The 24,719-nt window shown below is 36.6% G+C and overlaps 7 non-coding genes across 7 annotated transcripts; 3 read left to right on the plus strand and 4 right to left on the minus strand.

Annotated features, from left to right (window-relative positions):
* Window positions 1-3,235: 3,235 nt before the first annotated feature.
* TRNAQ-UUG lies at window positions 3,236-3,307 on the minus strand. The gene has a single exon. It is a non-coding gene; the product is annotated as a tRNA-Gln (tRNA).
* Window positions 3,308-4,479: 1,172 nt separating this feature from the next.
* TRNAS-GCU lies at window positions 4,480-4,566 on the minus strand. The gene has a single exon. It is a non-coding gene; the product is annotated as a tRNA-Ser (tRNA).
* A 4,456-nt stretch (window positions 4,567-9,022) lies between these two features.
* Window positions 9,023-9,093, plus strand: TRNAG-GCC. Its single transcript has one exon. It is a non-coding gene; the product is annotated as a tRNA-Gly (tRNA).
* A 391-nt stretch (window positions 9,094-9,484) lies between these two features.
* TRNAM-CAU lies at window positions 9,485-9,558 on the minus strand. Its single transcript has one exon. It is a non-coding gene; the product is annotated as a tRNA-Met (tRNA).
* A 2,790-nt stretch (window positions 9,559-12,348) lies between these two features.
* TRNAT-GGU lies at window positions 12,349-12,420 on the plus strand. Its single transcript has one exon. It is a non-coding gene; the product is annotated as a tRNA-Thr (tRNA).
* Window positions 12,421-13,497: 1,077 nt separating this feature from the next.
* On the plus strand, window positions 13,498-13,571 carry TRNAD-GUC. Its single transcript has one exon. It is a non-coding gene; the product is annotated as a tRNA-Asp (tRNA).
* A 2,967-nt stretch (window positions 13,572-16,538) lies between these two features.
* On the minus strand, window positions 16,539-16,609 carry TRNAC-GCA. Its single transcript has one exon. It is a non-coding gene; the product is annotated as a tRNA-Cys (tRNA).
* Window positions 16,610-24,719: the final 8,110 nt, after the last annotated feature.

The raw sequence follows: 24,719 nt of genomic DNA on the forward strand, positions 1-24,719 counted from the left end.
TTCCATTTGTATTTCTACTTGAATCAGAGAAAAAAAGCATTTCTCGGTTTATCAAATGATGATATGATACATAGTGCAATATGGTCAGAACAAGGTGTTGCATAATACAAACCCTGGAAAGAAAGGAAGTCTAATCCATAGATCTTTTTCCGCTCCTTTTCTATCCAATTAGTTTATGTTTGTTCTAATTACAAAACAAACAAGAACAAATCTTTTATTTTTGCGGGCCAATCGCTCTTTTGACTTTGGAATACAGTCTCTTTATCAATATACTGTTTCTTTTACACATTCAATTCATAACATCCCTTTTCAATCCATAATCAAGAATAATTAGGATTTCTAAAAAAAAAAAGTAAAGGGTCCACTCATAGGAAAACCTAACCTTTCCCCGCATCAGGCACTAATACATTTTTAACGTCTAATTAGATCGGGGAATTCTTCCAATTAAGAAGTTAAGCTCGTTGCTTTTATTTTATCAGAATTAGAGCCAGGCTCTATCCATTTATTCACTAGACCCAGAAAATCGAAATTTTTTTATTCAAAAAAAAAGAAATTAATTTTATTACGACATGCTATTTTTTCCATTCATTACCTTTGAGGATCAGTCGTGGTCTTCTAGACTCTACCAAGAGTCTGGACGAATTTGTTGCTTCATCCAAATGTGTAAAAGATCATAGTCGCACTTAAAAGCCGAGTACTCTACCATTGAGTTAGCAACCCAGATAAATAGGATCTCTTAGACACGATCGAAATCCAAAAATCGATGGAATTACACCGGACGCTCCTGTCAAAACATTGAATTAGCAAGACATCAAAAGAAAGATTTTATCACCCATTAAAAACACTCAAATACCAAAATGAACTGATCCCGTTCAATTTCACTAAGGGTAAAAAAGGAGCGGCCCCAATCACAATGGCAAAATTGTCATTTTTTTAGCAATTTTTATTTCTTTAAATAAACAAATCTTCTATAGAGAGTACATGCAAGGGGGGCAACCCTATCATTTGAGCGAAGTGTAGACAGAAATACCTAATATGGAGTGATGATAAAGAGACCCAGCTATCTACAAATTCTATTTGTTTAATAGACCTTTGTCAATGGAAATACAATGCAATTAGATACAAAAAGGAAATAAAATAAGGACTTTTGTTGGATTGGCACGACATAAATGCAACAAAAAAATAGGACTAAGAAAGAGGCTGTGTCTAAAAAATTAAGAGGTACTAGCGTCCCCTCCTACTTTTTTATTCATTTAGTTCTTCAATTAACTCAAGTTCGTTCTTTATCTTTAAAGAATTCTGCTTTCCTTAAAATATCATAAACTGTTCTTGTAGGTTGAGCACCCGTTTCAAGGAAATAGAGAATAGCTGGAACATTTAAACAAGTTTGATTCTTTATTGGATCATAAAAACCCACTTTTTGAAGATCTCTTCCTTCTCTTCGAGATCGAACATCAATTGCAACGATTCGATAGATAGCTTATTGGGATAGATGTAGATAAACAACCCCTCCCCTAGAAACGTATAGGAGGTTTTCTCCTCATACGGCTCGAGAAAATGATTCTAATTTCTGTCTATAATACTAATTTCTGTCTATATATAAGTAGATAGAAATTAGATTATGACTTGCATTAATTTCCTTAAAGAAAAGAAAAAACAAATTTCATTTATACTCATGACTCAGTTGGCTAATTTTGACTGACAGACTTCAAAAGAAAAACCCTTCGAAATTTTTTGAGTCGTCTCTAAACTCTTTTCTTTATCTCATCTCGAACAAATTTACTTTTATTCCTTATTCTGATCTAATTCTATTGTTGAGACGGTTGAAAATCGTGTTTACTTGTTCTGGAATCCTTTATCTTGATTTGTGAAATCCTTGGGTTTAGACATTACTTCGGAAATTCCTATTCTTTTTTCTTTCAAAGAGTAGCAACATACCCTTTCTTTTTTCTTATTTCCTTCGATAAAGCATTTCACTCTTCTATAGAAATCAAATATGAACGATTGATTCAGATAGACTTTTAATCGAAAAAGTTTTTCCAATCTTCCAAAATTTGACTTTTTTCTTTTTTTAACCTTTTTATTTCTATATTAAGGATAGACTGACAAAGTTGGCCTAATTTATTAGTTTTCACTAACCCTAGATTCTTTCCCTTGATAAAAAAGAAATTCTGTCCTCTCGAGCTCCATCGTGTACTATTTACTTACAAACAACCCAGCGCAAATTAGGTTCGGGACAAATAGAACAGACTATGTCGAGCCAAGAGCATTTTCATTACTATGGAAAATGATGGATAGAAAATCCACAATCGATCATGTCCTTCAAGTCGCACGTTGCTTTCTACCACATCGTTTTAAACGAAGTTTTACCATAACATTCCTCTAATTTCATTGCAAAATGGTATCGAGAATTGATCCAATATGGAAGGAATCATGAATAGTCATTGCTTTTGTATACTAATTCAAACTTGCTATCTATGGAGAAATATGGATAAAAGAAATAAGTATTTATCGGGGAACACTCTGCAAAGATCCAATTTATTTAAATTCATATTCTATCATATGAATGAAACATAGTTCGAAAAAGAAGAATAAAATAGTTTGCTTAAGACTTATTTATTATTTCATTTCCATTCTCAACAGAGAACTCAAGATGATCAATCCTGAAATGAGAAGGATCGACTCTTCCCCAACAAATAAACTATCAACCTCCAGTTGAATTAATTTAATTAATTCATATATTTTCTGTAACAAAAACAATTAACTATTAACCAAATAAGCTATGCCAATGAAAAGATTGGTAGTTTTGGGAGAGTTATAAAATTCTCCCACTTCTTCGACTCGAATAACAAAAGAAAGAAATTTTTTTTTGTAAAGTAAAATTAAGGTCTTTGCTTTTACTTATAGCATTCTTTCTTTTAGGTAAAAGAAAGAACTAAAAAAAAATAAGAAAAGTACGATTTTTTTTTTTCAATCAATTCGAAAGTCGAGTAAACAGAATATATGAATTTATCTCTAATCCTCACATTCCATTGATTTAGAAATGGATATTTGCAAATCAGATAATACCTAAAATAGAAAAATCGAGTCCCTATGCGTAGAATGGAAACCCTTTTCTTTTTCTCGCGCCGATCTTGGTCAAAAGTTTTAAGGCCTGTGCTGAAACTAAAATAAACTTTTTTTTGTGTCGTGCAGGGCACAATACGATTCTATCTTTCGCTTCATCAGAAAAAATCTGGGACGGAAGGATTCGAACCTCCGAGTAACGGGACCAAAACCCGCTGCCTTACCACTTGGCCACGCCCCATTTCGTTTTATGCAACACTAATAAACACTAGTGTTTTAATATATTATTCGTCAATCCCACTTCAATTACCTAAAAAATGAGGGATATTTTCTTGCTAGGATTCTAGACATGCGGATAATATAGAATCCAAAAAATGCATTGATCATTACATGGAATTCTATTAAGATATTATATGAAAGTCGAATTTCTTCCATTCTCATTTGAGAATGCGAATACAAGGAGGTATTTTGTGTTTGGGAAAGTCCGAAGAAAAAAGGATTTGGAATCCACCTTTTCTTTTGCTTTTTTCCCTTAGAAAAATAACTCAATCAAAATCCAATTATCTACTCTACAAGAACGAAATGCTTGTTATGCCTAATATACTTAGTTTAACCTGTATCTGTTTTAATTCTGTTCTTTGTCCGACTAGCTTTTTCTTCGCCAAATTACCCGAAGCTTATGCCATTTTCAACCCAATCGTGGATGTTATGCCTGTCATACCTGTACTCTTTTTTCTATTAGCGTTTGTTTGGCAAGCCGCTGTAAGTTTTCGATGAAATCTTTACTATTCCGTCTGCCAAATTGAATTGAATGATGTATTCATTCCAAAAAATTAAAAAAAATGGAAATGGATAAGAGCCGAGAAGTCTTATATTATGAACCTTCGATTCTAAAATTTAAATTCTTCTACATTGAATGTATAGCTGCAGCAATAAATTGGGATCCGCCTTTCTACCCCCTGCGCCTACGTTGAGCAGGTACCTTTAGGTACCCACACAATACCTAAACTAATTTTTGATATTGATAAGAGTGCTTATTATAAAGCAATTCTTGCAATTTTTTTTAAGAATTGATTTTTGCATTTTTAGGTGTCAAAATAAACAAAACCCATCCTAGTGGATCTGTGTAGTAAGGAAAAATGGGTAATCTATTCCTTAACAAAAAAATCTTGGAGATTATGTAATGCTTACTCTCAAACTTTTTGTTTATACAGTAGTGATATTCTTTGTTTCCCTCTTTATCTTTGGATTCTTATCTAATGACCCAGGACGTAATCCTGGGCGTGAAGAGTAAAAATCCAAAATTTGTGGGAATTTTTTCTTACAATTGGATTTATTTCGTACATTTATCGATGAGAAAATCCGGGGGTCAGAATTCCTTACAATTTGAAAGTCCCAAATGATCCGAGGGGGCGGAAAGAGAGGGATTCGAACCCTCGGTACAAAAAATTGTACAACGGATTAGCAATCCGCCGCTTTAGTCCACTCAGCCATCTCTCCTCGTTCTAAATCGAAAGGTTTTCGTGATATGACGGAGGCAAGAAATAACGATTGCAAAAAATCCTTCCTTTTTCTTTCATTTCAAAAGTGCATAAAAATTATATTGCCAATTCCATTTTAATTATATTCTTTTTTCTTAATGTTAATAAAAAAAAGAAGAAAATTCTTGTTTTTTCTTTCCAAAATTCGATATAGGCTGGGCTGAGATGAGAGACAATCAGATAAATTTTCTCTTCAGCGGGCAGTTCCATATAGGATTTGTTAGAATAAAACAAGCAGGTTATAACTCTTTTTTTTTTGATTATTTATCCACAAAGCAAAAAAGGTTCTTATCAAAGCCACAATAAAATTGGAAAGAAAGATAAAGTAAGTAGACCTGACCCCTTGAATAATGCCTCTATCCGCTATTCTGATATATAAATTCGATGTGGATGAAATTGGTGTATAAGCGGATTTTTTGTATTTCCTTAGACTTAGATCGCGCAAGGCAAGAATTTTTCGCTATTTACGATTTCATATTCTTGTTACTAGACGTTCTATAGGAATAAGAAGAAATCGCAACTCTTTTCCGTTACACATAAAAAGGGTTTCAAAAGTCAATTTTGCTTTTCAATATCTTTCTTTTTTTCAGAATCCTATTTTTGTTCTTCCACCCATGCAATAGAGAGCGAATGAGAAAAGAGGGGTTATTGTTCCCTTAAAAGAGAGGCTTTGAAATAGGAATCATGGAATAATGCTGAATTCAAATGTTTATTTCTTTATTTCTATAGTGTAAGAAAAATAAATTGAATAAAATTCGTGGATTTACCACAACCTTGGTTGTGACCCCATAGATAAAAATGCAAAATTTCTATCTTCGAGACCATGAAAAAGGGCATTGAACGAGAAAGAAATCGTCCACAGATAATCAAACTATCGTATGCCCTGGAAGTAATATGAGGTGCTCGGAAATGGTTGAAGTAATGAATAGGAGGATCACTATGACTATAGCCATTGGTAGAGTTACTAAAGAAGAAAATGATCTATTGATATTATGGACGACTGGTTACGAAGGGACCGTTTCGTTTTTGTAGGATGGTCCGGCCTATTGCTCTTTCCTTGTGCTTATTTCGCTTTAGGGGGTTGGTTTACAGGGACTACTTTTGTAACTTCTTGGTATACCCATGGATTGGCTAGTTCCTATTTGGAAGGTTGCAATTTCTTAACCGCGGCGGTTTCCACTCCTGCCAATAGTTTAGCACACTCTTTGTTGCTACTATGGGGCCCGGAAGCACAGGGGGATTTTACTCGTTGGTGTCAATTAGGTGGTCTGTGGACTTTTGTCGCTCTCCATGGGGCTTTTGCACTAATAGGTTTCATGTTACGTCAATTTGAACTTGCTCGGTCTGTTCAATTGCGGCCTTATAATGCAATTTCATTCTCTGGTCCAATCGCAGTTTTTGTTTCCGTATTCCTTATTTATCCACTGGGACAATCTGGTTGGTTCTTTGCGCCGAGTTTTGGCGTAGCAGCTATATTCGATTTATCCTTTTCTTCCAAGGATTTCATAATTGGACGTTGAACCCATTTCATATGATGGGAGTTGCCGGAGTATTAGGCGCAGCTCTGCTATGCGCTATCCATGGGGCTACCGTAGAAAACACTCTATTCGAAGATGGTGATGGTGCAAATACCTTCCGCGCTTTTAACCCAACTCAAGCTGAAGAAACTTATTCAATGGTCACTGCTAACCGCTTTTGGTCCCAAATCTTTGGTGTTGCTTTTTCCAATAAACGTTGGTTACATTTCTTTATGCTATTTGTACCCGTCACCGGTTTATGGATGAGTGCTATTGGCGTAGTTGGCCTGGCTCTGAACCTACGTGCCTATGACTTCGTTTCCCAGGAAATCCGTGCAGCGGAAGATCCTGAATTTGAGACTTTCTACACCAAAAATATTCTTTTAAACGAGGGTATTCGTGCGTGGATGGCAGCTCAGATCAGCCTCATGAAAATCTTATATTCCCTGAGGAGGTTCTACCACGTGGAAACGCTCTTTAATGGAACTTTCGTTTTAGCTGGTCGTGACCAAGAAACCACCGGCTTTGCTTGGTGGGCTGGGAATGCCAGACTTATCAATTTGTCCGGTAACTACTTGGAGCTCATGTAGCCCATGCCGGATTAATCGTATTCTGGGCCGGAGCAATGAACCTATTGAAGTGGCCCATTTCGTACCAGAAAAGCCCATGTATGAACAAGGGTTAATTTTACTTCCGCACTTAGCTACTCTAGGTTGGGGAGTAGGGCCAGGGGGAGAAGTTCTAGATACTTTTCCTTACTTTGTATCTGGAGTACTTCACATAATTCCTCCGCAGTCTTAGGCTTCGGTGGCATTTATCACGCGCTTCTGGGACCCGAGACTCTGAAGAATCTTTTCCATTCTTTGGTTATGTATGGAAAGATAGAAATAAAATGACTACATTTTGGGTATTCACTTAATTTTGTTAGGTCTAGGTGCTTTTCTTCTAGTACTCAAGGCTCTTTATTTTGGTGGCGTATATGATACCTGGGCCCCCGGGGGGGGGGATGTAAGAAAAATTACCAATTTGACCCTTAGTCCCGGTGTTATATTTGGTTATTTACTAAAATCCCCTTTTGGGGAGAAGGATGGATTGTTAGTGTGGATGATTTAGAAGATATAATTGGGGGACATGTATGGTTGGGTTCCATTTGTGTACTTGGAGGAATTTGGCATATCTTAACCAAACCCTTTGCATGGGCTCGCCGTGCCTTTGTATGGTCTGGCGAAGCTTACTTGTCTTATAGTTTAGCTGCTTTATCCGTTTTTGGTTTTATCGCTTGTTGTTTTGTCTGGTTCAATAATACGGCTTATCCAAGTGAGTTTTACGGACCCACTGGGCCAGAAGCTTCTCAAGCTCAAGCATTTACTTTTCTAGTTAGAGACCAGCGTCTTGGAGCTAATGTAGGGTCTGCCCAAGGACCGACGGGTTTAGGTAAATATCTAATGCGTTCCCCAACGGGAGAGGTTATTTTTGGAGGGGAAACTATGCGTTTTTGGGACCTTCGTGCTCCGTGGTTAGAACCTCTAAGGGGCCCCAACGGTTTGGACTTGAGTAGGTTGAAAAAAGACATCCAACCTTGGCAAGAACGACGTTCGGCAGAATATATGACCCATGCTCCTTTAGGCTCTTTAAATTCCGTGGGTGGCGTAGCTACCGAGATCAATGCAGTTAATTATGTCTCTCCTAGAAGTTGGTTAGCGACTTCCCATTTTGTTCTAGGATTCTTCTTTTTTGTGGGCCATTTGTGGCATGCAGGGAGAGCCCGAGCTGCTGCAGCAGGCTTTGAAAAGGGAATTGATCGTGATTTGGAACCTGTTCTTTACATGACCCCTCTTAACTAAGATTTTTTGATTTCTACCTGTTCTACTTTTTTTTCTGTTCTGGCTCGGTTATTTCATCTAGCCGAGCCATTCATGCTTTTTTATGAAAAAATGATATAAGCGGGCAGAACAAAGAAAAACATAGAAAGAAACAAATGTATTCAATAAACAAAAGGAGAGAGAGGGATTCGAACCCTCGATAGTTCCTAGAACTATACCGGTTTTCAAGACCGGGGCTATCAACCACTCAGCCATCTCTCCACAGCCCAATCCCTATTTATTCCTACAAATAGAACATAGCTATATGAAATGATCTACTAAACTCCGATAACATCTCTCAGATGCAAGTCCACTTTCGATATATCTCTGTATACTGTATACACGGATACAGAATCCGCTATATCCGTTTGTGAAATAAAGGCTAAATCCCCTCAACTCCATATCCAAATAAAAGCGGTAAGGAAAAAGTTTTAAAGAGAAGAATCCATGGATTCATGATTAAACCCCTCCTACTTCTTGTATTTTCGTACAATTTTGATTAAGTGAGGGATCAAATAGAAATATGTAGTCAACTTTATTTGAAGGTAGTTTGGAGGATTTTAAATATGACTATTGCTTTCCAATTAGCTGTTTTTGCATTAATTGCGACTTCCTCAGTCTTAGTAATTAGTGTACCCCTTGTATTTGCTTCTCCTGATGGTTGGTCAAATAATAAAAACGTTGTATTTTCCGGTACATCATTATGGATTGGATTAGTCTTTCTGGTAGCTATTCTGAATTCTCTCATTTCTTGAATTTGTTTAGTATTTAGTAGCCCGATATAAAATAAATAAAAAGAAAGGCCCTTTTTCGAAAAAATTCTGATTTTGATACACATTAAAATGCTATTTTCGTTCCGAATTATTATATTAGCTCTTCTCCTTCATTATTATGAAATTCTATTGCCATTAGAATACAGACAATTAATAAAAAGAAAACTCTAATAGAAAATGAAACGGTCGACCCAGACATAGACGGTCGACCCAGGTGGATATACCCTATAAAATATAGGCCGTAGCGGGCGTAGTTCAATGTAGCGAGCGTAGTTCAGTGGTAAAACATCTCCTTGCCAAGGAGAAGATACGGGTTCGATTCCCGTCGCTCGCCACCTTAATTTAGTATTTAGTAAGGTACTATGATAAAAATGAAGTCTAGTTGACTACTTAACTACTTCTATTAAATACTTAACTACTTCTATTAAATTAAGTAGTTGTTAGTCTAGTACTGTACCCCTTCCTATCTTATCCTTCCTTTGCACCCGATTCAAAAAAAAAAAAAGAGTGCTTCGGGGGCGAAAATCCAACTTTCCAAGAAAGTTCCCTAAACCGGGGATTCTGCCGAGACAAACAAGAGACAAACGGTTTTTAAAGGGTATAGGCTATGCTTTTCTTTCATTTTTTTTTTCTGCCTGCCTGCAGAATAAAAAAAAGAGTTGGGTTGGATATAGCCCTCTACCATATCTATACAAATAGAATAGTCCATTTATACGGACTGCTAAGTGCGGAGACGGGAATCGAACCCGTGACCTCAAGGTTATGAGCCTCGTGAGCTACCAAACTGCTCTACTCCGCTCTGTAGGGCCGAAAACAGGTGGACGAAAAAGGTTGAATACAAGTCTCTACCATGTCTAGACAAACAAATGGAATAGTCTTTTCTACAAAATGGAGCGGGTAGCGGGAATCGAACCCGCATCGTTAGCTTGGAAGGCTAGGGGTTATAGTCGACGTTGGTTGATTTTTTTTAACGTCTCTAATTCAAAACCGAACATGAAATTTTGATTTCATTCGGCTCCTTTATGGATATTCTCACCACTTAACATCTATGTCAGCTTTCTGTCTGAATGGAACCAAAGCTCTCTGCTTTCTAGATGATCCCTATAGAGTAGGAGATAGAAATTCTCCTAAATATCTATCTAATCTACTTACTTCGTTCCCTAATTTCATTCAAGAGATCCTGAGGAAAAGAGTTGGGTTTCCACCGAGCTGAAACAATATACTCACGGTTCTAGTAAACCAAAACCATCGTTTTTTAGCTATTGGGCTTCCATTTCCTTTTTAAACAAAACAAAAGAAGATTTAGTTACGATTGGAAATAAATTTTTTTGTATCTTCATCCATAGATCCTTTACTCATATTTATTCAATCGGAATACTTAAATGCAAAATTATGCTTCGCGACTCTGTACTCATAATCGAATTTGTATTTTGAGTGCAAATTTAATTAGTCTTTGGATACTAATCGCGAGAATGTATATCTCCTCAATATGCTATTGAGAGGAAAAGGATTAAACCCTTTAATAAGAACTAAAGTTTTCATCGGAATATGAATATAAAAAAACTTAAGGATGCCTTAAGTATATCATTTCAAATTCAGTTATTAATAGAACGAATCACACTTTTACCACTAAACTATACCCGCTACATGTAGATATGATACCAATGCTACCCTTTGTCAAGGGTAGCCATTCGAGAAGGAGGCTAATTCAACCTTATCAAATCAAACGGAGAAAGTTCATGGCAGTGGGCAGTTAGTACTTCAATCGCGAGCCTTTACTTTAGGATTTAGATAGCCCCTCTCTAATCTGTAAAATACATCTCTTCTTACCATGCCAATTGTGTATGAACCAAATGTATGCATTTCGATTAGGATCTATTCTACGGTTATGACTACAGGATCATTATTTGTGAGGACGTAAATGTGCCAGACTGTTGTAAGGAATAGTTTGATTATTCCTACAATATACCCTAAGAGATATAGGGGGCAGTCCCCATAAATCTCTTTCTTCCTTTTCTTTTTTGTTCAGAATTGAACAAATAAATTGGGAAAGATCTTTTCTTCCTCCACTTATCATGAAATACGAGCCATAGGGAAGGAGTGAGATGACTTTAAAAAATTCATCATAGACTTCCTCTATCACTTGAGAGAAGCAACAAACAAAGAGTAATAAAAGGAAAAGCGGATAGGAATGGACAGATTTACCTGATGAAAATTTACATCAGAGGACTCTGATGAGGACTCCTCAAACTCTTCATAAAGAGGATCCGGAAAGTCTCTGGTTAGTGGATCCTCCCCATTTACAAATTTCCTCTCTTCTTTTGCACTCAATTCTAGTTTATTAAATTCTTGTTTAAAAGAATCAAAGAAGATGAATCGAACTAAGAACACATAAAAAAGAGCATAGAGGACCAAGACCATTACCAAAAGTTCCTCCTAAGAATCATATTGGGTATCTGTTCCTTTCCTTTTCACCCTAGGATCAGAAATCCTAAATCCTCTTTTTTTCTAGTGTTCGGAAACGGAAAACCCTGAACCAGGAGGAGTTAGGTATGTAGGATATGGTTTTTCTTTTTTGTTGGGCAGGCAGTAGTATAATTTTTCTACTCTGCAGTATAAATTCGACTGCCAACTTTTTAGAATAAAATGAACTCCAACATAGTTTGTTCCAAATCCACTAGAATCCTTGTAGAATAGTCGAGGACCCCATTTCCAAGGGGTACCTGTTGAAAATAATTTCAACAAATCCGTCCAAAACTTTTTAAGAAAAATTAAAAAGTTTTGAACTCGAAAGTTTTTCCAAAAGATGCCTGTTAAAAATTGTTTCAATCTCTCACCAAAACAAATAAGAAGTATATCACTGAAAATTAATACCCAGCCATATGGGTATATGAAGAGCGCAAATTCCTTTATACCCCACCCAATTAGAATTAGGGGAAATAAAACATAAATGGAGATAGTTCTCATCATAAGATCGGCCAATAGAAGAAAAAAGTCCCTAATTCTGCAGAACATTCTGAGCACATGAAAAGTGAATAGCCTAAAGATAAAAAAAACAAAGTCTATCATTTTTTAACAGCAGTTCTTATTGCCCCTTTGGCATTTTTGGCCCATTGTTGTATCCGATTCAACATTGTATCCGATTCAACAATTGATACATATTTGTTCTCCTCTTAAAAAAAAAAATGGAACTTCCGGGCTTTGGTGAATTGTCCGAGATCGTGTTTACATACCTATGAACTTATCCACCTTCTTCAAGTGTATCCGATATATATAATAATTTTTGAGTGTGTCAACTCTCTGTTGACATATTTTATTATACGTTATACGTATTTATTTATATAATAATAAAATACCTCTATTTGTGCAAGTGGTAAGAGAGAATATGAAAGATTTTCTTATTTTTCTTTATTTTATCAGATTTTGAACCTCGACATAAATAAACTTCTATATCTCGATATATATAAAAGAAAATCTCTACATATATCTCTATCTGTACATATATATGTACATTAATATATACATATATATGTACATTATGCAGTAGACCCATAATAGTAAACGAAAGTGGCTAATTATTGAATAAAAAGCCCTTTTAACTCAGTGGTAGAGTAATGCCATGGTAAGGCATAAGTCATCGGTTCAAATCCGATAAAGGGCTTTTCACTTAGTGGTAGAGTAATGCTTTGGTAAGACGGAAGTCATCGGTTCGAATCCGAGAAAGTACTTTTCTACAAAATCCATTCATTTTTTTTTTTTGAAAATGTCTCCATTTTTCGTGAATTTTATGACTTTGTTTAGTGCAAGATGCCGATATTTTTGGTCTGAACACTAAACGAAGCACAGAGTTTAAATTGCAAAAAAGAAATGAAATTGGACTGTTTTTCCTGTTAGAGCAATCAAATCCATACCTGTACTGAACTAATCTAGACTCCTAATCTATTCTTATTCTATACCCTTTAAACGAATTTCCTTAAAAAGTAGGGGATGATCCGTGAATTAACCTAACCCTCAACTAAAAAAAATCCTATGAAAGCATAACAGAAAAGTAGTAAAGACTCTTTCCTTTGATCTAGTTATACTCTTCGAGTATATTGACAATTCCAAAAAACTGCTCATACTATCATTATAGTATAATGACGAGTGGTTGTATATGGCGCTATCGTCTAGTGATGCCCCTATCGTCTAGTGGTTCAGGACATCTCTCTTTCAAGGAGGCAGCGGGGATTCGACTTCCCCTGGGGGTAGGGAGTATTATAAAAAGAGGTTAATCATAGATTATCAAAAAGCCTAGAAAAAATTCTTCCTGGGTCGATGCCCGAGCGGTTAATGGGGACGGACTGTAAATTCGTTGACGATATGTCTACGCTGGTTCAAATCCAGCTCGGCCCAAAAATCTAGGGCTTCGTGAATATGAACTAAATCCATTATTTTGTATGGAAGAAAAAAAATGTCTGATCCATAGAAATAAAGGATAAAGAGAAATGGGGAAATTTTTTCTTAATCCATATCTCTCTGATTCTTTATCTTATAAAGAAAAGAGTTTTTCTTATGGAAAGGCAGATTATCGTTTATTTTAGGGATAAAAAATCGCAACATACTAGTTATGCCACTCTCACTATACCCACATATCCTATGTGGGTATGTAGTATATGATTCGTCTATTTCTTAGAGCACAACAGACGAATCGAATCTTCTTATGGTTCTATTTAAGAATAGGTATGCCATACACCCCGCAGGGATTGTAGTTCAATTGGTCAGAGCACCGCCCTGTCAAGGCGGAAGCTGCGGGTTCGAGCCCCGTCAGTCCCGAACTAGGGTTCAATGAATGGACAAATTCATCTTTCCTTTTTTTAATGGAAATTTTTGATGAAAAAGGGGGGGCAGGGGGCAACATCAAATATCTATGGGGTACCCTTACTTCACTTTTTTTATTTCGCATTTCTCAGTAAAAGAGAGCTGTATAGGAATTTTTTTTTTCACTACTTCTGGTTGGAAAGGCTATCATACGTGGATTAGTATAATTTAGGATATTACTCTATTTTTATGATGATACCGTCCTCATCTTAACTTACTATTCGACTCTTATGGAATAGAGTACCGGTATTTTACCGGAATCCATACATAAACCGTATTCGTTTATTGTTAGAGAATGAATTCATCTAATTAGTTCCTTTTTGTTTTGGGGGTTAAACCACACCCCTTCTATTTTCTAGTTCCAACTTTGTTGTGTATGTTCAATGAATAATTGGAAAGAATCTACCTCATTCTCACTCCATTTGCCGACTCCTTATAGATCTGCTCTCATCTTTAGACCCCAAAAAGTAGATATTGATAGTAACCTAATAAAATAAAACCAAGCAAACGCTCTTTTTCCTAAATTGAAATATTGGATCCTTTTTATTTAAATCCCCTTTTCTCCATCTCATTTCTACTTCTACTGCTTATTTGGATGTCTATGTGACCCACTTTCTATGGGTCATATAATACATACATACATAATTGTATGTATAACTATAAGAAAAAGGAAGGGAAATTGGATAAGATAAGAAAGATTTTGGGTTATACATATAGAAAAGCAAAAGTAGAAAAGAATGAAAAATGGAATAGAGGGAGTTTCGAATCCAATCAAAAAATGGATTTTGGTCTTAGTATGGATAAGGGATCTTCCTATGCTATGTTATATTATTCCACTATCAACCATGAATTGATTTGATAGATCCAATATTCATAATATTGAATTGATTCAGTATTATCAGAATGCAAGTCCTCCCCTTAAATTTACAGGATACCCCTTTTTCCTCTCTATGGGATTACATCCCGAGTTATTGTGAAAAAAAAAAATAAAGAGGTTATGGAAGTCAATATTCTCGCATTTATTGCTACTGCATTGTTCATTCTAGTTCCTACTGCCTTTTTACTTATTATTTATGTAAAAACAGCCAGCCAAAATGATTAATTGGAATTCCAATTAATCATTGAAGAAATGAAAAAGGGATTAAAGAAAATAAAAATCCAAGTCTTAAATGAAAGGATCCGGTTGGAATCATAAAGTGTGGTAGAAAGAACTCCATATAGTTTTTTCTACCACACTTTAGATTCTCTCTATTATATTATCTTGAATCTACATAGAATCGATTAGTAGATTGAAATAGTAGTCTAATTCAACTGCTTTTTTCACTGCATCCACTTAATTTCAATCAAGTCAAAATCAAAAAAATCGAAGACAATTTTTCATTGAAAGAATCCATGGAGGGGGAGAAAAATAATACGCGAATACACTATAGTAAAAGAAAAAAAGTAAAAGGAAAAAACCTACGAATCTTTCATGCTTAAAAATGGCGCGAGATGCTTCAATCGAGATCTTCAAAAAAAAAAAAGAACATAAAAAATTTTCTAAGAATAAGAAAATAGTATAAATGGAAAATGTGCGATATGTTGTGAATAGCTTTGTGTAAGAAAGTTTAATTTTCTTATGTATAGAACTTTCTTTTTACTCGCCACTTCTTTTTACTCGCCACTTCTAGTAGAATAGAAATTCTGAATTACTATAATTGCCCTTTCTATTATACTGCAATAGAACATAGTAGAATAGAACGACTCTTCTTACTTTCTTAAAAGAGTTTCTTACAAGAGTGAAACAAAACTAAAGAAAGAGAGAAAAAAAGTTTGGCAAACTTTTTAATGCAAAACGACCAATTAAAGAAAAGAGTTGATACTACAATTCGACTACTCAATCAATTGGTAGTATCCCTAGAGTCCACTCCTCCCCCATACTACTAGCGAAAGAGAAATGTAAAGACTACCATTAAAGCAGCCCAAGCGAGACTTACTATATCCATGTAAATTATGTCTCCTATTTCTATGAAGGAATTCTTCTACTATTGATCAATAATCATAGTGGAATCAAGGGTACAGAGTCAAAAGGCCATTCTGCCCTAAGACTATGGATGAATCCGTTAAAGGAATTTACTCCTAACAAATTCTTATATGATTTCTGGTAGAATTGGAGAGCATTAAGTATAAATATGATACATAGCCCTTTCCCTAAAAAAGAGTAGGGGATGTCCTGAATAGAAGACGCGGGAATAGAGAGATTTTTTCTTCCGTTTGTTACCGTTTTTATAAACAAAGGGCGTAAGAATATACCATAAAATTAGGATAGATAAATATTTATTGGATACCTACCTTACCCATGTTTATTTTTGACCTAAACCCTACTGCCCCGCTTTCTATCTTCTATGAAAGAGTGAGGAGGCCCTATCCACAACCCCAAAATGGATTTTTGATCAGCCTATTCAATCTAATTCTCGACAGAATCAGTAGCTTTTACTTTAGTGTATGTAGGTAGCATAAGATGTACGAAGTGTATGTAGTAAGATGTACCATAAAAAAAATGTATGATAATTAGGAAGTCTTGATATTTCTTCGCGAAGTCCCTTCTTCAATCTTAGATTGAAAAAGACTGCTCCTTAGGAACCTTTGGATACGAAGATTTCTGACATCTTAGTCTCGTAGTTTTAAATTCCCGAATCGAATCAATTTAAATTAATAAAAGAATAAGGAAACGCTACCTCATCCCTATTGGTAGCCGTTTGGGCCACTGCCGACAAACAAACCCTAGTTTGAGGATAGAACTATGGTATGGATTCTAAAAATCCAGTATCGCCAGACCTAGTTACTCTCGTGCCTCAACTTATAGAGATAGAAATTTGTAGGGTTTGATCAGTACTATAATCCTAAGTATTTTATTGATTAATCCTAAGTATTTTATTGATTAGGCGGCACCCAGATTTGAACTGGGGGTAAAGGATTTGCAGTCCCCTGCCTTACCACTTGGCCATGCCGCCAAAAAATCCGATCTAAAATCGAGAAAAGAACAAGTATTCATTTACATTTTTTTACTAAAACCCTTTTTTTTTTATTTTGAATCTAATTCTACTTACTTTTTTCTAATCTTTTTCAAAAAAAGGATTTCTGCTTTTTTGGATCCAGTTGCGCTTATTCTCCTCGATGGATTCTATCTTAAAACACACATTGCTAACACTAGAAAACTGCTCTTTTCTTTCTATTCTATTGAGATGACAAAGGAGAAAAAGTGGATTTCCAGTCACAGGCTGCAAAATTCAGAACAAATTAGAACCATTAACTATAATTTTTATTTTCTTTTTTTTTTTGAATTGCAGTAGTGAACGACTCTTAAATCGGTATTCTCCCCCTCCCCTTCCATTATTTTTAATGGCATAATAAAATAGAATAAATGTTTCCCTAATCTGTATATAGGGAAATTCCAGGTCCAAATAGCATTATTATCTATGGATCCCCCTTATGTACATATCCCTATGGGGAATCGTGCTTTTATTTTTCATTGCATTAAATATCTTGAATAAAAAAAAGAGGGAATTTGATTTGCTCTGATATAGATTATGGCTTGGCCTTCTTGGACCACCTAAGTGCAATTACGATAAAAGAAAGGATATGTAGATAGGTGGATAACTAGATTGGCAAGTACTTAAAAAATAAAGTAAATACTTTATTTTAGGATTCTACAACGAAATCCTTTATTTTCCAGCAATTCTCTACTATTACGAAACAAAAAAGAACCTTCAAATTCTTTTGAAAATGAAACTAAGCGTGCTATTCTAAATCGAACTAAAGTCAAACTTTCTAGTGCTTATAAATTATTATGGCTTTATCCCCTTTCATAGAAAGGAGATAAACGAGAAATCTTTGCTATCCAATCTTTTTAGAATATCATAAAGTTTAAGTGGCAGAATTTTTTTCTAGGACTGTTTTATCAATTCATTTTTATTCCATTTCTACCCCTGCTAAATTCGAATTTCGTCGAAATCGTCTCTATTCATATGTATGAAATACATATATGAAATACATATGTGAAGTTCCCTAGAATTTCATGTGATTCAGTAAACAGAATATAGATTCCATGATTGCTAGATTGATCCGTAGGGATTGATGAAGAGTGAGCTGATAATGGAATTTTTCTTCGATAAATAGAATAGGAAACTTAAGATTAAAATGCTCCGGAATGGAAATGAGGGAATGTCCACAATACCCGGATTTAGTCAGATCCAATTCGAGGGATTTTGTAGATTCATTAATCAGGGCTTGGCAGAAGAACTTGAGAAGTTTCCAACAATTAAAGATCCAGATCACGAAATTGCATTTCAATTATTGCGAAAGGATATCAATTGCTAGAACCCTCGATAAAGAAAGGGATGCTGTGTATGAATCACTCACCTATTCTTCCGAATTATATGTATCCGCGAGATTAATTTTTGGTTTCGATGTGCAAAAGCAAACCATTTCTATTGGAAACATTCCTATAATGAATTCCTTAGGAACCTTTATAATAAATGGAATATACCGAATTGTGATCAATCAAATATTGTTAAGTCCTGGTATTTACTACCGCTCGGAATTAGACCACAAGGGAATTTCCATATACACCGGGACTATAATATCAGATTGGGGAGGAAGGTCGGAATTAGCAATTGATAAAAAAGAAAGGATATGGGCTCGCGTGAGTAGAAAACAAAAGATATCTATTTTAGTTCTATCATCAGCTATGGGTTCAAATCTAAGAGAAATTTTAGATAATGTTTCCTACCCCGAAATTTTCTTGTCTTTCCCGAATGCTAAGGAGAAGAAGAGGATTGAGTCAAAAGAAAAAGCTATTTTGGAGTTTTATCAACAATTTGCTTGTGTAGGTGGGGACCTGGTATTTTCGGAGTCCTTATGCGAGGAATTACAAAAGAAATTTTTTCAACAAAAATGTGAATTAGGAAGAGTTGGTCGACGAAATATGAATCGGAGACTGAATCTTGATATCCCTCAGAACAATACATTCTTGTTACCACGAGATGTATTGGCCGCTACGGATCATTTGATTGGAATGAAATTTGGAACGGGTATACTTGACGATGACGATATGAATCACTTGAAAAATAAACGTATTCGTTCGGTTGCGGATCTGTTACAAGATCAATTCGGACTGGCTCTTGGCCGTTTACAACATGCGGTTCAAAAAACTATCCGTAGAGTATTCATACGTCAATCGAAACCGACTCCACAAACTTTGGTAACTCCAACTTCAACTTCGATTTTATTAATAACTACTTATGAGACCTTTTTTGGCACATATCCCTTATCTCAAGTTTTTGATCAAACCAATCCATTGACACAAACGGTTCATGGGCGAAAAGTGAGTTGTTTGGGTCCTGGAGGATTGACGGGGAGAACTGCAAGTTTTCGGAGCCGAGATATTCATCCGAGTCACTATGGGCGTATTTGTCCAATTGACACGTCCGAAGGAATCAATGTTGGACTTACCGGATCGTTAGCTATTCATGCGAGAATTGATCACTGGTGGGGATCTATAGAGAGTCCGTTTTATGAAATATCTGAGAAAGCAAAAGAAAAAAAGAGAGACAGGTGGTTTATTTATCACCAAATAGAGATGAATATTATATGATAGCAGCAGGAAATTCTTTGTCCTTGAATCAGGGTATTCAGGAAGAACAGGTTGTTCCAGCTAGATACCGTCAAGAATTCCTGACTATTGCATGGGAACAGATTCATGTTAGAAGTATTTTCCCTTTCCAATATTTTTCTATTGGGGGTTCTCTCATTCCTTTTATTGAGCATAATGATGCGAATCGGGCTTTAATGAGTTCTAATATGCAACGCCAAGCAGTTCCACTTTCTCGGTCCGAGAAGTGCATTGTTGGAACTGGATTGGAACGCCAAACAGCTCTAGATTCGAGGGTTTCCGTTATAGCCGAACGCGAGGGAAAGATCATTTCTAGTGATAGTCATAAGATCCTTTTATCAAGTAGTGGGAAGACTATAAGTATTCCTTTAGTTGCCCATCAGCGCTCTAACAAAAATACTTGTATGCACCAAAAACCTCGGGTTACGCGGGGTAAATCCATTAAAAAAGGGCAAATTTTAGCGGAGGGAGCAGCTACAGTTGGTGGGGAACTTGCTTTAGGAAAAAACATTTTAGTAGCTTATATGCCCTGGGAGGGTTACAATTTTGAAGACGCAGTACTAATTAGCGAACGTTTGGTATATGAGGATATTTATACTTCTTTTCACATCCGAAAATATGAAATTCAGACGGATACGACAAGCCAAGGCTCCGCTGAAAAAATCACTAAAGAAATACCACATCTAGAAGAACATTACTCCGCAATTTGGACAGAAATGGAGTTGTGAAGTTGGGATCCTGGGTGGAAACTGGCGATATTTTAGTAGGTAAATTAACGCCTCAGATAGCGAGCGAATCGTCGTATATCGCGGAAGCTGGATTGTTACGGGCTATTTTTGGTCTTGAGGTATCCACTTCAAAAGAAACTTCTCTCAAACTACCTATAGGTGGAAGAGGGCGCGTATCGATGTGAAATGGATCCAGAGGGACCCCCTTGACATAATGGTTCGTGTATATATTTTACAGAAACGTGAAATCAAAGTTGGGGATAAAGTAGCCGGAAGACACGGGAATAAGGGGATCATTTCAAAAATTTGCCTAGGCAAGATATGCCCTATTTGCAAGATGGAACACCTGTTGATATGGTCTTCAATCCCTTAGGAGTACCCTCACGAATGAATGTGGGACAAATATTTGAAAGTTCACTCGGATTAGCAGGGATCTGCTAAAGAAACATTATAGAATAGCACCCTTTGATGAGAGATATGAGCAAGAGGCTTCAAGAAAACTTGTGTTTTCGGAATTATATGAAGCCAGTAAACAAACAAAAAATCCATGGGTATTTGAACCCGAGTACCCGGGAAAAAGCAGAATATTTGATGGAAGAACAGGAGATCCCTTCGAACAGCCTGTTCTAATAGGGAAGTCCTATATCTTAAAATTAATTCATCAAGTTGATGAGAAAATTCATGGACGTTCTACTGGGCCCTACTCACTTGTTACCCAACAACCCGTTAGAGGAAGAGCCAAGCAAGGGGGACAACGAGTAGGAGAAATGGAAGTTTGGGCTTTAGAAGGATTTGGTGTTGCTCATATTTACAAGAGATACTTACTTATAAATCTGATCATCTTATAGCTCGCCAAGAAATACTTAATGCTACGATCTGGGGAAAAAGAGTGCCTAATCACGAGGATCCTCCAGAATCTTTTCGAGTGCTCGTTCGAGAACTACGATCTTTGGCTCTAGAACTGAACAATTTCCTTGTATCTGAGAAGAACTTCCAGGTTAATAGGGAGGATGTTTGATCGGAATAAATATAAATTCTTTTCTTATTTCTATTTTATGATTGACCAATATAAACATAAACAACTTCAAATTGGACTCGTTTCCCCTCAACAAATAAGGGCTTGGGCTAAAAAAATCCTACCTAATGGGGAAGTCGTTGGCGAAGTCACAAGGCCCTCCACTTTTCATTATAAAACCGATAAACCAGAAAAAGATGGATTGTTTTGCGAAAGAATCTTTGGACCCATAAAAAGCGGAATTTGTGCTTGTGGAAATTCTCGAGCGAGCGTAGCTGAAAACGAAGACGAAAGATTTTGTCAAAAATGTGGGGTAGAATTTGTTGATTCTCGGATACGAAGATATCAAATGGGCTACATAAAACTGGCATGTCCAGTGACTCATGTGTGGTATTTGAAAGGTCTTCCTAGTTATATCGCGAATCTTTTAGATAAACCCCTTAAGAAATTGGAGGGCCTAGTATATGGCGATTTCTCTTTTGCTAGGCCCAGCGCTAAAAAACCTACTTTCTTACGATTACGGGGTTTATTCGAAGATGAAATTTCATCCTGTAACCACAGTATTTCTCCCTTTTTTTCTACCCCAGGCTTTGCAACATTTCGAAATCGGGAAATTGCGACAGGAGCAGTGCTATTAGAGAACAATTAGCAGATTTAGATTTGCGAATTATTATAGAGAATTCCTTGGTTGAATGGAAAGAATTAGAAGACGAGGGGTATAGTGGAGATGAATGGGAAGATAGAAAAAGACGAATAAGAAAAGTTTTTTGATTAGACGCATGCAATTGGCGAAACATTTATTCAAACAAATGTAGAACCAGAATGGATGGTTTTGTGCTTATTACCGGTTCTTCCTCCCGAATTGAGACCCATTGTTTATAGGTCTGGGGATAAAGTAGTGACTTCGGATATTAATGAACTTTATAAGAGAGTTATCCGTCGGAACAACAACCTTGCCTATCTATTAAAAAGAAGTGAATTAGCACCAGCAGATTTAGTAATGTGTCAGGAAAAATTGGTACAAGAAGCCGTGGATACACTTCTTGATAGTGGGTCCCGCGGGCAACCGACAAGGGATGGTCACAATAAAGTATACAAATCACTTTCAGATGTAATTGAGGGTAAAGAGGGGAGGTTTCGCGAGACTCTGCTTGGGAAACGGGTCGATTACTCGGGGCGTTCTGTCATTGTTGTGGGTCCTTCGCTTTCATTACATCAATGTGGATTACCTCTAGAGATAGCAATAAAGCTTTTTCAGCTATTGTAATTCGCGATTTAATCACGAAACGTGCTACTTCTAATGTCAGGATTGCTAAAAGGAAAATTTGGGAAAAGGAACCCATTGTATGGGAAATACTTCAAGAAGTTATGCGGGGACATCCTGTACTGTTGAACAGAGCACCTACCCTGCATAGATTAGGCATACAGGCCTTCCAACCCACTTTAGTAGAGGGGCGTACTATTTGCTTACATCCATTAGTGTGTAAGGGTTTCAATGCGGACTTGATGGGGATCAAATGGCTGTTCATCTACCTTTATCCTTGGAAGCTCAGCGGAAGCCCGTTTACTCATGTTTTCTCATATGAATCTCCTGTCTCCCGCTATTGGAGATCCTATTGCGTGCCAACCCAAGACATGCTTATCGGACTTTATGTATTAACGATTGGAAACCGTCGAGGTATTTGTGCAAATAGATATAATAGTTGCGGAAACTCTCCAAATAAAAAAGTAAACTACAATAATAACAATTATTATAAGTATACGAAAGATAAAGAACCCCATTTTTCTAGTTCCTATGATGCACTGGGAGCTTATAGACAGAAACGAATCGGTTTAAACAGTCCCTTGTGGCTCCGATGGAAACTAGATCAACGCGTCGTTGGGTCAAGAGAAGTTCCGATTGAAGTTCAATATGAATCTTTTGGGACTTATCATGAGATTTATGCCCACTATCTGGTAGTGGGAAATAGAAAAAGGAAATCCGTTCTATATACATTCGAACCACTCTTGGTCATATTTCTTTTATAGAGAAATAGAGGAAGCCATACAAGGATTTAGTCGGGCCTATTCATACACTATCTAAACAAGGAAGTTAGATTCGGCGATGCCCCTTTCGGGGGGCATTCCGATTTCGCTAGTACCATCTTTTTTGCCGCGCGAATCCAGATTGAGATTGAGGAAAGGAAGTAAATGAAGTTTTCGAATCACTGACTCAGCCCATTGTCGAATCCTACTCAGCAATTGTCGAATCCTACTCAGCCAAAAAAGGGGGTACTTATGTATGGCGGAACGGGCCAACTTGGTCTTTCATAATAAAGAGATAGACGGAACTGCTATGAAACGACTTATTAGCAGATTAATAGATCATTTCGGAATGGGATATACATCCCATATACTGGATCAAATAAAGACTCTGGGCTTCCATCAAGCCACTACTACATCGATTTCTTTAGGAATCGAGGATCTTTTAACAATTCCCTCTAAAGGATGGTTAGTCCAAGACGCGGAACAACAGAGTTTTCTTTTGGAGAAACACTATTATTATGGGGCTGTACACGCGGTAGAAAAATTACGCCAATCCGTTGAGATATGGTATGCTACAAGTGAATATTGAAACAAGAAATGAATTCTAATTTTCGAATAACGGATCCTTCTAATCCAGTCTATCTAATGTCTTTTCAGGAGCCAGAGGAAATGCATCTCAGTACACCAATTAGTAGGTATGAGAGGGTTAATGGCGGATCCTCAAGGACAAATGATTGATTTACCTATTCAAAGCAATTTACGCGAGGGACTTTCTTTGACAGAATATATAATTTCCTGCTACGGAGCCCGAAAGGGGGTTGTAGATACTGCTGTACGAACAGCGGATGCTGGCTATCTTACACGTAGACTTGTTGAAGTAGTTCAACATATTATTGTGCGTAGAAGAGATTGTGGTACTATCCGAGGTATTTCTGTGAGTCCTCAAAATGGGATGACGGAAAAACTTTTTGTCCAAACACTAATTGGTCGTGTATTAGCAGACGATATATATATTGGTTCACGATGCATTGCTGCTCGAAATCAAGATATTGGAATTGGATTAGTTAATCGATTCATAACTGCCTTTCGAGCACAACCGTTTCGAGCACAACCAATATATATTAGAACCCCCTTTACTTGCCGGAGCACATCTTGGATCTGTCAATTATGTTATGGGCGGAGTCCCACTCATGGGGATCTGGTCGAATTGGGGGAAGCTGTAGGTATTATTGCGGGTCAATCAATTGGGGAGCCAGGGACTCAACTAACATTAAGAACTTTTCATACTGGTGGAGTATTCACAGGGGGTACTGCCGACCTTGTACGATCCCCCTCGAATGGAAAATCCAATTCAATGAGGATTTGGTTCACCCCACACGTACCCGTCATGGACAACCTGCTTTTCTATGCTATATAGACTTGCATGTAACTATTCAGAGTCAGGATATTCTACATAGTGTGAATATTCCGTTAAAAAGCTTGATTCTAGTGCAAAATGATCAATATGTAGAATCCGAACAAGTAATTGCGGAGATTCGTGCCGGAACGTCCACTTTGCATTTTAAAGAAAGATACAAAAGCATATTTATTCCGAATCAGACGGGGAAATGCACTGGAGTACTGATGTTTACCATGCGCCCGAATATCAATATGGTAATCTTCGTCGATTACCAAAAACAAGC

This window comes from Setaria italica, unplaced genomic scaffold, assembly GCF_000263155.2.
Source record: "Setaria italica strain Yugu1 unplaced genomic scaffold, Setaria_italica_v2.0 scaffold_14, whole genome shotgun sequence".
Classification (NCBI taxonomy): Eukaryota; Viridiplantae; Streptophyta; class Magnoliopsida; order Poales; family Poaceae; genus Setaria; species Setaria italica.